The sequence below is a fragment of the Myodes glareolus genome, chromosome 1 (genome assembly GCF_982192425.1).
Source record: "Myodes glareolus chromosome 1, mMyoGla1.1, whole genome shotgun sequence".
NCBI lineage: Eukaryota > Metazoa > Chordata > Mammalia > Rodentia > Cricetidae > Myodes > Myodes glareolus.
Genome location: NC_142026.1, coordinates 133,171,361 through 133,181,506, shown reverse-complemented (window position 1 = coordinate 133,181,506; position 10,146 = coordinate 133,171,361). Strand labels below are relative to the sequence as shown.

At 49.5% G+C, this 10,146-nt stretch overlaps 1 long non-coding RNA gene across 1 annotated transcript; it reads left to right on the top strand.

Moving 5' to 3' along the window:
* Nucleotides 1-7,098: 7,098 nt before the first annotated feature.
* Nucleotides 7,099-9,436, top strand: LOC146895789 (uncharacterized). Its single transcript, XR_015005016.2, has 2 exons — nt 7,099-7,266; nt 8,070-9,436. It is a non-coding gene; the product is annotated as an uncharacterized LOC146895789 (long non-coding RNA).
* Nucleotides 9,437-10,146: the final 710 nt, after the last annotated feature.

Below are 10,146 nucleotides of genomic sequence, written 5' to 3'. Positions count from 1 at the left end.
GCTGTCTTTATCTTGGGTAGAGTATGAAAAACATAATCACATTTATCTCCTGGAGCATAAAGGGTTTTAATCACCCTATTAACCAGGATGACATTTTTCACAGACTTAAAAAGGAATAGAGCAGACATTATCTCCCCATAAGCAATCCATTTCATGGAGACTGGGTACTAGAAACGCTTTAGAGGAGGGTTAGCACATCCATTTCCAGTTCCCATCTAAGCCAACATTAAGGAGGCTTTCGGTAAGATGTGGCTTCCGTTGCGTGCTTGTTAAGCTTTATTCTTAGAACTGTAAGCCCACAGCTGCTGGAGAAAGCCACACTGAGAGAACACGGTGGACAGAGAAGAGCAGACCTCAGGATTCTTACCAGAAAACAACCCATACTGAGAAGTTCCCACTGCCCTGCTATACAGTTCTCTCACCCAGAGCACTTCAGAGTAGAGACACACCCTGAGCAGGGAAGGTATGTCATAGGGCTCACCACTCAAGGTATTGAGCCTTTGACTAGAAGGAACACAGATTCCAATAGAACGCAGAGCGAACATCCGCCCTAAGCCTAGAAGAGCCGAGGTGGGTCATGTGACTTCTGTCACCCTCCTCATCCCAGTCCCAAGGCACATGACCACACTGAGGAAGGAGCTGAGCCTGCTCGGTGAAAAGGAGGAGCCAAGCTTGTCACACCACATCGGTCTGCACAATCTCAAGCTTAGTGTGGACCAAAGTCACAAACTAATCATTGCAACTTAAGAGGGAAACAAAGAAATTAAGGGGGGAGATGGGGACAAAAATAATTAAAATCCACTGAATGTAGCTATTTCACTTGGGGCAAAATTTAATCTCTCCTAGATTTAATTCAGAAAGAATATTGTTTATTTTCTCATTTTCATGTGTTTCTTTGAAACAGTGAGTGGGGTACAAGTAAGAAAGAAAACTCTTCAAATACTTAAATTTCCCATGAGAGATGGTGTAATTCATATTTTAATAGTATTTTATCATGCTCAATTGAGGCATTTTTCCTTCTAGCCGAAAGTCTTTGAGTGCTGCAGCAACCATTGGGGTTTCTTGCTGTCCTTAACATTGTCAAAGGCTGGGGCTTTGTGAACACCCAAGAGGAAAGCAAGCTCCCCTCACCACAGTGAGGCCAGAGAAAATCCCATCTGGTGGCAGATAACTCAGTTTGGGAGAAAATTAGAATCCGTTACCAAGAAGCACATAGTTTCAGGATTAACAGTGACTTAGGACCTTAACTTATATTTTCTTATGTAAGCTGGATCAAATCCTTTGCCTCATTGCCTTTTAATGAGCCATGATCACATTCTAAAAAGAATCGATATCAAACAAACAAACAAACCCACATACACATACCAAAAAACAAAACAAAATGAAACAAAAAACCAGGCAAGTGAGGGCTGGCAGGATTCGGCAGGAAAAGTCACTTCCTGCCAAGCCTGATGACCTAAGTTCGATCCTGCAGACCCACGTGTTGGAAGGAGAGAGCAGATTCCCACAAGTTGTCCTCTGACCTCCACGTGTGCTGTGTGGCAAACGTAAGAAATAGGGAGGTGAATAACTGATCTGTAAACAGACAGTGACTGTCTAAATATGCTCACCGGCATAAGGGTAAACACTTGACAGAAAGGTCATCCTTGGCAGATTCTCCCAAGAAGCCGAGTCAGGCAGGCTGAGCAAATGGTGTGATTATAATACCTGTTAGCTGCTCATCTGAAAAGCCACAGAAGAGACTCTTGGTGCTGCCGTTGACCCAGGCTGAGGCCGTTTGTCTAGGTTTGCAGTCCATCAGGTGACCCTGGGCAAATCATCTCTAAGATGTGTAAACTTCAGGGCTTTTGGTCTGAGTCTCCAGCTCAAATAACAAACTGACAAAATGGCTTGTATTGAATTCTCACCAGTGGTTGCAGAACAGCCCAGCACCATGGTTGCCCCTGTGCTCTGCCAGTGATGGGCATAGATTTATTTTCCTGCTCTGAGAAATTCCATTTCTACTTGGAGCAGCATCAATATGCCACAGCAACTACCTCCTCTGGAAAACACAGGAGGGTCACCACATTCCTTGGCCTTGGTGGCCAGAGCCCTACAGGGATCCTCGGGAAGCTGCTACAGGTGACAGAGCCGAGATCCTAGTGTAACAGATTCCACAGAGGCTAAAGGAAGAGCTCCCATCAGAAGAGAGGGCCACTTAGAGAAACCCTGGCTTTCGGCTTCCTGTGGGCAGTGCTGCTTCCCTTCCAGACTTTATTACAAATGACTGTGGTAAGGTATCTGGGAAACCACACTGTTGCTTCAGCCAATCCTGGTTTTCTGCAGCACAGCCCTTGCTGGGAAGATCTGACTGGATGAGTCACACTGTGCCCCATCTGGGATTGTCAAGAATTGGAGGGACAGAAAGCACATTAATTCACCGGCTCATGGCTCCACCAGACATGTCACTGACACTCCTTGTGTTTTCCAAATGTCTCCCACACATGAGGTCATTCCTCTAGGAGTCATCAGAATTTAACGTATGAATTTGGGATTGTGATATATTTTGTTAGTGGTGGTTTGGTTGGGTTTTTCAAGACAGGGTTTCTCTGTGTCATTCTGGCTATCCTGGAACTCACTCTATAGACCAGGCTAGCCTTGAACTCACAGAGATCCACCTGCCTCTGCCTCCCGATTGCTGGGATTAAAGGTGTGTGCCACCTCTACTTGGCTGTGATGGCTAATCCTGATTGCCCAGTTGATTGGAGTGAGAAAACAGCAGATTATGAAGCATGCCTCTGTGTGTATACACCAGGGTATCTGTGGAGATGGCTACGGATGTGGGTCTACGCCAGGGTATCTGTGTTGATGACTACAGATGTGGGTCTACGCCAGGGTATCTGTGTTGATGACTACAGATGTGGGTCTATGCCAGGGTATCTGTGTTGATGACTACAGATGTGGGTACACGCCAGGGTATCTGTGTTGATGACTACAGATGTGGGTACACGCCAGGGTATCTGTGTTGATGACTACTAGATCAGGAAGTCTCTAGCATATTCTAATGGACTCACAATAGTAGCACAGTGCATGTGTGTGATGAAAGACAGGTGGATCTGGGGGTAGGGAATAGAACAAAGTGGGAGGGTCCTTGGGATTATAGTAGCCCTGATACTTGTTACCTTCCTGCTTCCTGGTTGTCAAAATGTGGACCACTTTCATCCCAACATACACTACCATGACGGACGGAACCCTCTAAAACCATAAACCAAAATACATCCTTCCATAAGATGCTTCTGTCTGGTTTTGGTGACAGCAACAATGAAACTGACTAACACAGAAAGTAACAATATGTATATTCTGTGCAGGAGTAGGGTAGTCAAACTTCTCAGGGTTCTGAACGTTGCCACCGGAGTGGGAGGCAAGGCTTGGGTTAAAAAGCCCAGGATCAGGGAGAACTCAGAGAGACACCACACACCCAGCAGGCAGGGGCATCATCCTCTGGTTTGTTCCTTCAGGATCAGGCCTAGGTCTGCTAAGCACCTGACAAATTAATTACATGGAAAGAAGGGAGGCAGGGAAAGGAGAAGAAAGAGGGCAGAGGAAGGGAAGATGGGGCGGGGTCTTCACTGCCAAGAGCATCTTCACGTCTGTACTTAGGGTACTGCCGGGTCCAGGCAAAAATGAAATTTGCCTTCTCACCCGTACGGACCACAACTCAGCCTGGAAAATCTCAAAAAAAAACTAATTGCATCCAAATGTTGAAGCACTGGGTCCTGGGTCCTGGGGCTGAGATTTCTAACTCCAGCTTCTAACTGTCAAGCTGCCAAGGCACTCGCCAGCTTAGAAGAGGAAGGAGCACATTAGATGAAGATCTGACCAGTGTTCTTCCAAGCGACCTGGAGTCCCACCCAGGTGCGAGGCAGCCTTGCCCAGAACGGACCTCCTTTTATTTCTGAAGCCTCCCTGCCCATCTGTAGTATTGACAGAACACTGAGCCTCAGGTTCTTTGCTAATCTCCCGGGTGGAGGGGTCTGTTTTGTATCCGGACAGCCTTAGTTGAAGCTTCACCCCGGGAGTACCGAGGATCAAGAAGGGCACCCAGCAATGCCCTGGGCGCAGAGCTATTCCTGGAATAAGTTACGCAAACCAACCAGCCACTCGCTTCTCTTGAACCCACAGTGCCCCAGAAAGACCACGAATTCCATCCAGACTCTCCATTTTGCACCTTTGTGTAAACCTCCGCCTCCTATCTTACTTTTTTTCAAGTCACTAAATCATTCTAAGCTGAGTGCCATCACACATTAATTACACGGCATGACAAACTCCCAGGTCAGCTGCTTTCCGGAGCTGTGTCTGCCAGGATATGGTGGGAATTATCAGGAAGGTTCAACTGCCAGGTTAATGTGCCTTCAGTTTCAGTGTGTGAAGCCCGCTCTGTGCTTGGGCAGTAAGCACTCGAATTAAAACTATCTTGCCTGCTCATTCTCAAACACAGGGCAGGACAAGTGTCTTCTAGGCTCTCGGCTGCCATTGTGACCTGTGCAATGACTTTGTTCCCATTGGCTCCAAATTTCTAAATCACTCTCTCCAAGTTAAATGTCAGCAGCTCAGTAGCTGCACCACTTGGAGGCTTGGGGCTGGGAGTTCAGCAACTTGCTACTGGGTGGTAATATCCCGCCCCAGGCACACCCAGGGAGGCCTAAAGAGGCTCAGGAAGGTTCAGAAAGGCCCAGGGAGGCCTAGGAGGGCCCAGGAAGGCCCAAGGAGGCTCAGGAAGGTCCAGAGAGGCCCAAGGAGTCCGGGGAAGTTCAGAAAGGTGTAGGGAGGTTCAAAGAGGCTTAGGAAGGTACAAGGAGGCTCAGGGAGGCCCAAGAGGACCCATGGATGCCAAGGGAGGCCCAAGAAGGTCCAGAGAGGCCTAGAGAGGCCCAGAGAGGTCCAGAGAGGCCTAGGGAGGCCCAGAGAGGTCCAGAGAGGCCTAGGGAGGCCCAGAGAGGTCCAGAGAGGCCTAGGGAGGCCCAGGAAGAGCCAGAGAAGTCCAGAGAGGCCTAGGGAGGCCAAGAGAAGTCCAGAGAGGCCTAGGGAGGCCCCGGAAGGCCCAAGGAGGCCCAGAGAGGTCCAGAGAGGCCTAGGGAGGCCAAGAGAGGCCAATGCATTTCCAGCAGCTCAGCTGCACTTCTTAGAAAACCTCAATGCTGAACCCAGGAAACATCTGAAAACTTCACAGACCACATAGTTCATTTCCAGACCTCGTCCATTTCCTAACAGCTATCAACAGACTGGTCTACACCACGATACACCAGGAATATTCTCCGTGGCTAAGACTCCTTCATCACAAATGGCGGCAAATCCTCACATTCATGTGGAACCAGGCAGTCCACCCTGAGAGGGTGTCCAAGGGCTGCGGGTAAGGAGTCCCACTGGAACCCCTCGTCACCAGCACCTCCCTTCCCTGGCTCCAGCCTCCTACTCTCAGGCTCCTCCACCTGAAGGCACAGCTTAGCTGACCCAGAACCCATAGAATTAGTATATAGTAAAAGAAAGCTTGTCAGATCGGCTTACATGATACTGCAGAACAGACCAATAATTGCTGTCTCTCACAGGGGAAGCTGAAAGCTCGGGAGTTGTTCAGTCTACGAGGCTGGTTACCTCAGGAGCCCTGCTGTAACGCAGAAGGCCTGAGTGGTCTCAGAGAATGTCTGATATTCAGTTTGTGCTGGAAACCCAAAAAGCTGGTTCCAATAGCTGTGAATGTACGGATAGCTGTAGCGTCCGTGACTGCGGAGGCAGCACACAGGGCAGACAAACTTGCTAGCACTCCTTCTCCCGAGTTTTTTTATTTGGGCGGTACCTGAAGGTACCACCCATATTTAGGGTGGATCTTCCCACAGCTGTTAAAGCCATCCAGACAATCCACCACTGGCTAGCCTGGTATGGACAGTTGCACTCCGAAGCTCTCCGGTTGTGTCAAGTTGGTCATTGGAATCAATCATCAAAGACCCTTCACCTCCGAAACAGGAATAAGAAAGCCTGCATCGCCATATTAGTGAGCAGTGTGTGACATGCTTAACGCAACACACACCTCACGCCTCTCCCACCCCCTGCCTCACTACGGGCACACTGAAGCAGAGGAGGGCCAGTGAGCACCGACACCCGGCAGCCACCCACCCCGTCCTGTATATGTGCCTATCACCCCATCACTTCAGCTCCTTCAGAGCTCGGTCCAGTCGCCCAGTCCCCAGGCTCCATTTCATCAGCTGTCAGGAGTCCCCTAGTGTGTTAGAGTCAAGCCCGCTGGCAAGCTGGGCATCATTGGTGATAGTCTTTCTTCTGCTACATATATTTGAGTTTTGAGAGACCGTGGAGCATCTTAGGAAACACAACGGAGAGCTGGCATTCCTCCATGTTGGCACAAATAGAGCCTTCCCAGCAGTTCACTCCAGTGAGGGAAGGGGCAATGTGGACACTGTCGTTGTCTGGGCTGCGTCCGTGATTTTGAGAAAATGAATTCACACACAATTAGGGTCCACTTGAGGTGGGGTCTGCGTATCTCACAAAGTTACCTGGGTTTGTGTTTGTTATCTCTTGGTGTGATGTTACAGCAACCTGTCAATCACACCAGGGCAGTGGCCAATTGCGCGCAACAGTCTTTCCATCAGAGCCTTGAGCTCTGGCGTCCCTACTGGCTCACATGTTCTGCCCAAAACCCTGGGAGGCTGGTAGTGCAAGCGCAGTGACCAGAGCCTGAGAACCACTCCCTTGTCTGCTGTGCGTCCCAGGAGTGCACCGTGATGCAAATTCTCTCGTTACCAACAATTACTTTCCTAGAGAGCAAAACCCACTGCAGTCTCATCCCTCTTGAATTCTGCTCTCCCCCCCCCCCCCCAAAAAAAAAACCAACTCTATTCACCTGCCTGAAAATAACCCATCTAGTGTCACTGTACTCTCTCGGCAATCTGTCGCCACCCTTGGTTACTTCCAGAGTTGGTTTTCTGGGCAGCATAGCAAGAGAGTAGCTTTAATCCCAGCTACTAGGTCCTAGGGAGCCAGCTCCACCTGCCCTGCAGAGTATCAGCAGAGGGCGCAGAGCCCTGCCAGAGTGACCAGAGAGACTGGGGCTAACTGGCTGGAACCGGAGGCTATGGAATGCACCTCCACAGAGCCACCGGTGCTATGCTCCTTTTGTTAAAGGCAGTGAGGCAGAGCAAAATGATCTGGCAGCATGTAGCCCCCCCCCCCCCAACACGGGGGATAGGGGCTGAAATAACGAGTGAGCACCAGAAGGTAAGGCACAAGCATTCTTAGCTGACCAAGAGTTTTCCTTCCCTCCCTCCCTCCCTTCCTCCCTTCTTCCCTCCCTTCCTCTCTCCTTCATTCATCAAAGACACAGTTATTATGGTTGGCACTAGGTGAGGGCATGTCACAACTAGACAGCCCTCCAGTAAAAACTTGGTGTTTCTCGCCAGGGAAAAGGGAAAAAGACCTTCAAAGTGAGGCGAGGGAGGGAGCGAGGCGCCGCCGCCAGCAGCCAGCAGGGGGCGCAGAGCCTGACGGGAGTGGCCCAAGGGATGCTGAGGCTGTAAACAGGAAAGCTGTGACTGCACCTCCAAGAGCCCCCAGGAGCCCCCAGGAGCCCCCGGGAGCCCCCTTTTTTTCTGGTAGAGGAGAGCAAAGGAGAACAAATGGCCCAGCTGTAGCTGGGCGGGGCCTGCACTTGGGTTCTCTGGGTGGAGATGTAGGCCTGAAGTACAGGATGGTTGTGAGGGTTCCTCTGTTGCGATCTTGACGCGCGCACCAGGCTTTCTATGTAAAACCCTGAGGGTGCTGAATTCCAAGGGCCCACGGGCAGGAGAACCTTCTAAGGACCCTGGTGCCAAACACAGGGAGACTCAGCAATTCAGAGTCCCACTGCAGGCGATTAGATAGGACCCTAGGGATAGGAGGGGGCACGCAGCAGCCGGCCCTAGTGATACGAATAGTACTAATACTTGAGTAGTGTTTGCTGTGATCAGGAACTACTTTTTCTTTCTTTCTTTCTTTCTTTCTTTCTTTCTTTCTTTCTTTCTTTCTTTTTTTTTTTTTTTCAGGAACTGTTTTTAAAGCTTTTGTCCCATACGGTCTCACGACATGGAGATCCTCGTCATCATCATCACTGTAAGGAGAGGAAAGGCAAAGCCTGGGAAAGGTTAAAAAAAAAATCCTCCCAGAGTCACGCGGCTGATATTCAAATCAGATGTAATAACTGGTCCTAGGCACCCATCTAATACATGTTGTAGCTCAGATTAAGCCCATGTCTGCCCTTCAGAGCAGCCTGTTCTCCCACAGGGAAGCCTGCGGATGAGAAGGGAACCAAGGTGACCTGGAAATGCCTGTATCTGCACGCCTACTGCGAGAATCGAACGGAGGCCCCGGTACTGCAGGCCCATATAATTGCTCTTAGAGGTCCAGATAACACACTGCCAAGCACAATATACTCGGCTGGATTCCTTGCAAATACAGCATCGTAATTCAGAGAACCACATTAAGACGTGGGATCATCAGGCTGAGGACTGGTGGGGTGGAGGACTGGGGGTGTGCACCGGGTAATAGGCGGTTGCCGTACAAACCTAGTGACCCGAGTTCGATCCTTAGAACTCATACAAAGGTGTAAGAAGAGAGCTCACTCCAGAATGTTGTCTCTGACCTCTATATGTGTGCCATGTCAGCGCCCCGTCCCTGTAATAATAAATCATTGCTAAAATGCTAAATAATGATGATAAAAAAGAATTCTCATATTCTTCAAAGGCCCAGGGGACATGATGGTAAGGCAGAGCTGGTCCCAACCCTGGACCAATTTTCCCCTCCCCCTCAGCTCTGGCTCCATCATCCACTGCGCATCTGTACTGACAGCAGCCTGTGCTCCGAGTGCCCTCTGTACCCCTAGCCACCCTCCCTGCCCCTCCTCAGGCCCAGATATATGAACCTGTGGGCTTCTAAAGCCCTGGCCTTAATGATTTGTGGGTAAGGAAGCCAGATAAGCAGGGCCTTTGGAATCAAGGGGCTGAGTTAGACCCTTGCCCAGCTTAGAGTACCCAAATCTCCTCAGCCAGGCCCTTTCCTGCACCTGTTACCCTAGGCAGGGAGTGCCCAGCCCTTGCCTTCCTCAGAGGCCCTTCTTGGAAGGCCTTGCAGACCAAGCCCCCTCCCTGCTTGCGGACTTTATTTTCTCAGATGATGAAAGGCCGGCCAGGCTTCTTTTTCTCACCCGTGCTTCAGCCACCACAAAGCTCCGAACTAAATGGAATCTTGACTTGTGCAAACTTTACCGCTCTCTCCGCTTCCTCCTCCTTCTGTGCCAGTTTTCTCAACCCATTTTAGCAACTTCACTGTGCACACATCTTTTACTGGAAGCGGCCTCTGGTCTGTTTAGAAGCCGACAGGGTATAAATTATAAATAAAAATAAAGACTCTGAAATCCTGCCGTTGTCACTTTCTTATTTCGGGAGGTATCTGAAATCCTGACTTGGCATTCGAGATAAATTCAACACAAAACATCTTGTGCAGCAGCATATTTTTAAGCCTTCATTTCTATAAAAGATCTTGCCTTGCTACAAGCCCAGGCCCCTACCTCTTCCTAGGACAAGCAACGGGGTGAACTCTGGCGTTCAACACAGTCTTCCACAACGCCCCACCTCTTCCTCAGGCAAGTGTCGTTTAAAATCTGGACATTGGATAAAGACGCCGGCTCACCTAAGCTGGGGGAATTAGCATATAAAAGATATCTTTGTTTTAGGCCTTTAATATTTTTTGAAGTATTATCCTATGAGATTTTAGATATTTTCCTATTTCCTATGATGAAACTGAAAATACACACCTGTGCTTGGGTGCGCGCACACCTGTGCTTGGGTGCGCGCACACTTGTGTTTGGGTGTGCGCACACCTGGTACCTCCCGTTGTGTCTGGTTCCTTCAGGCCACCGGGAAGCCCTGCTTTCTGTCCTGACTGCAACCAGAAGACAAGCTCAGCTCCTACGGGTTATTCACAAACGTTCTTTTAAAAAAGATTTTACTTTTAATTCTGTGTATATGCATGTATCCGGGTGTGGATGTGTGCACATGAGGGCAGTGTCCTTGGAGCCCAGAAAAGGGCATCTGGCATCTGTAGCACGAGTAATAAACACCTACA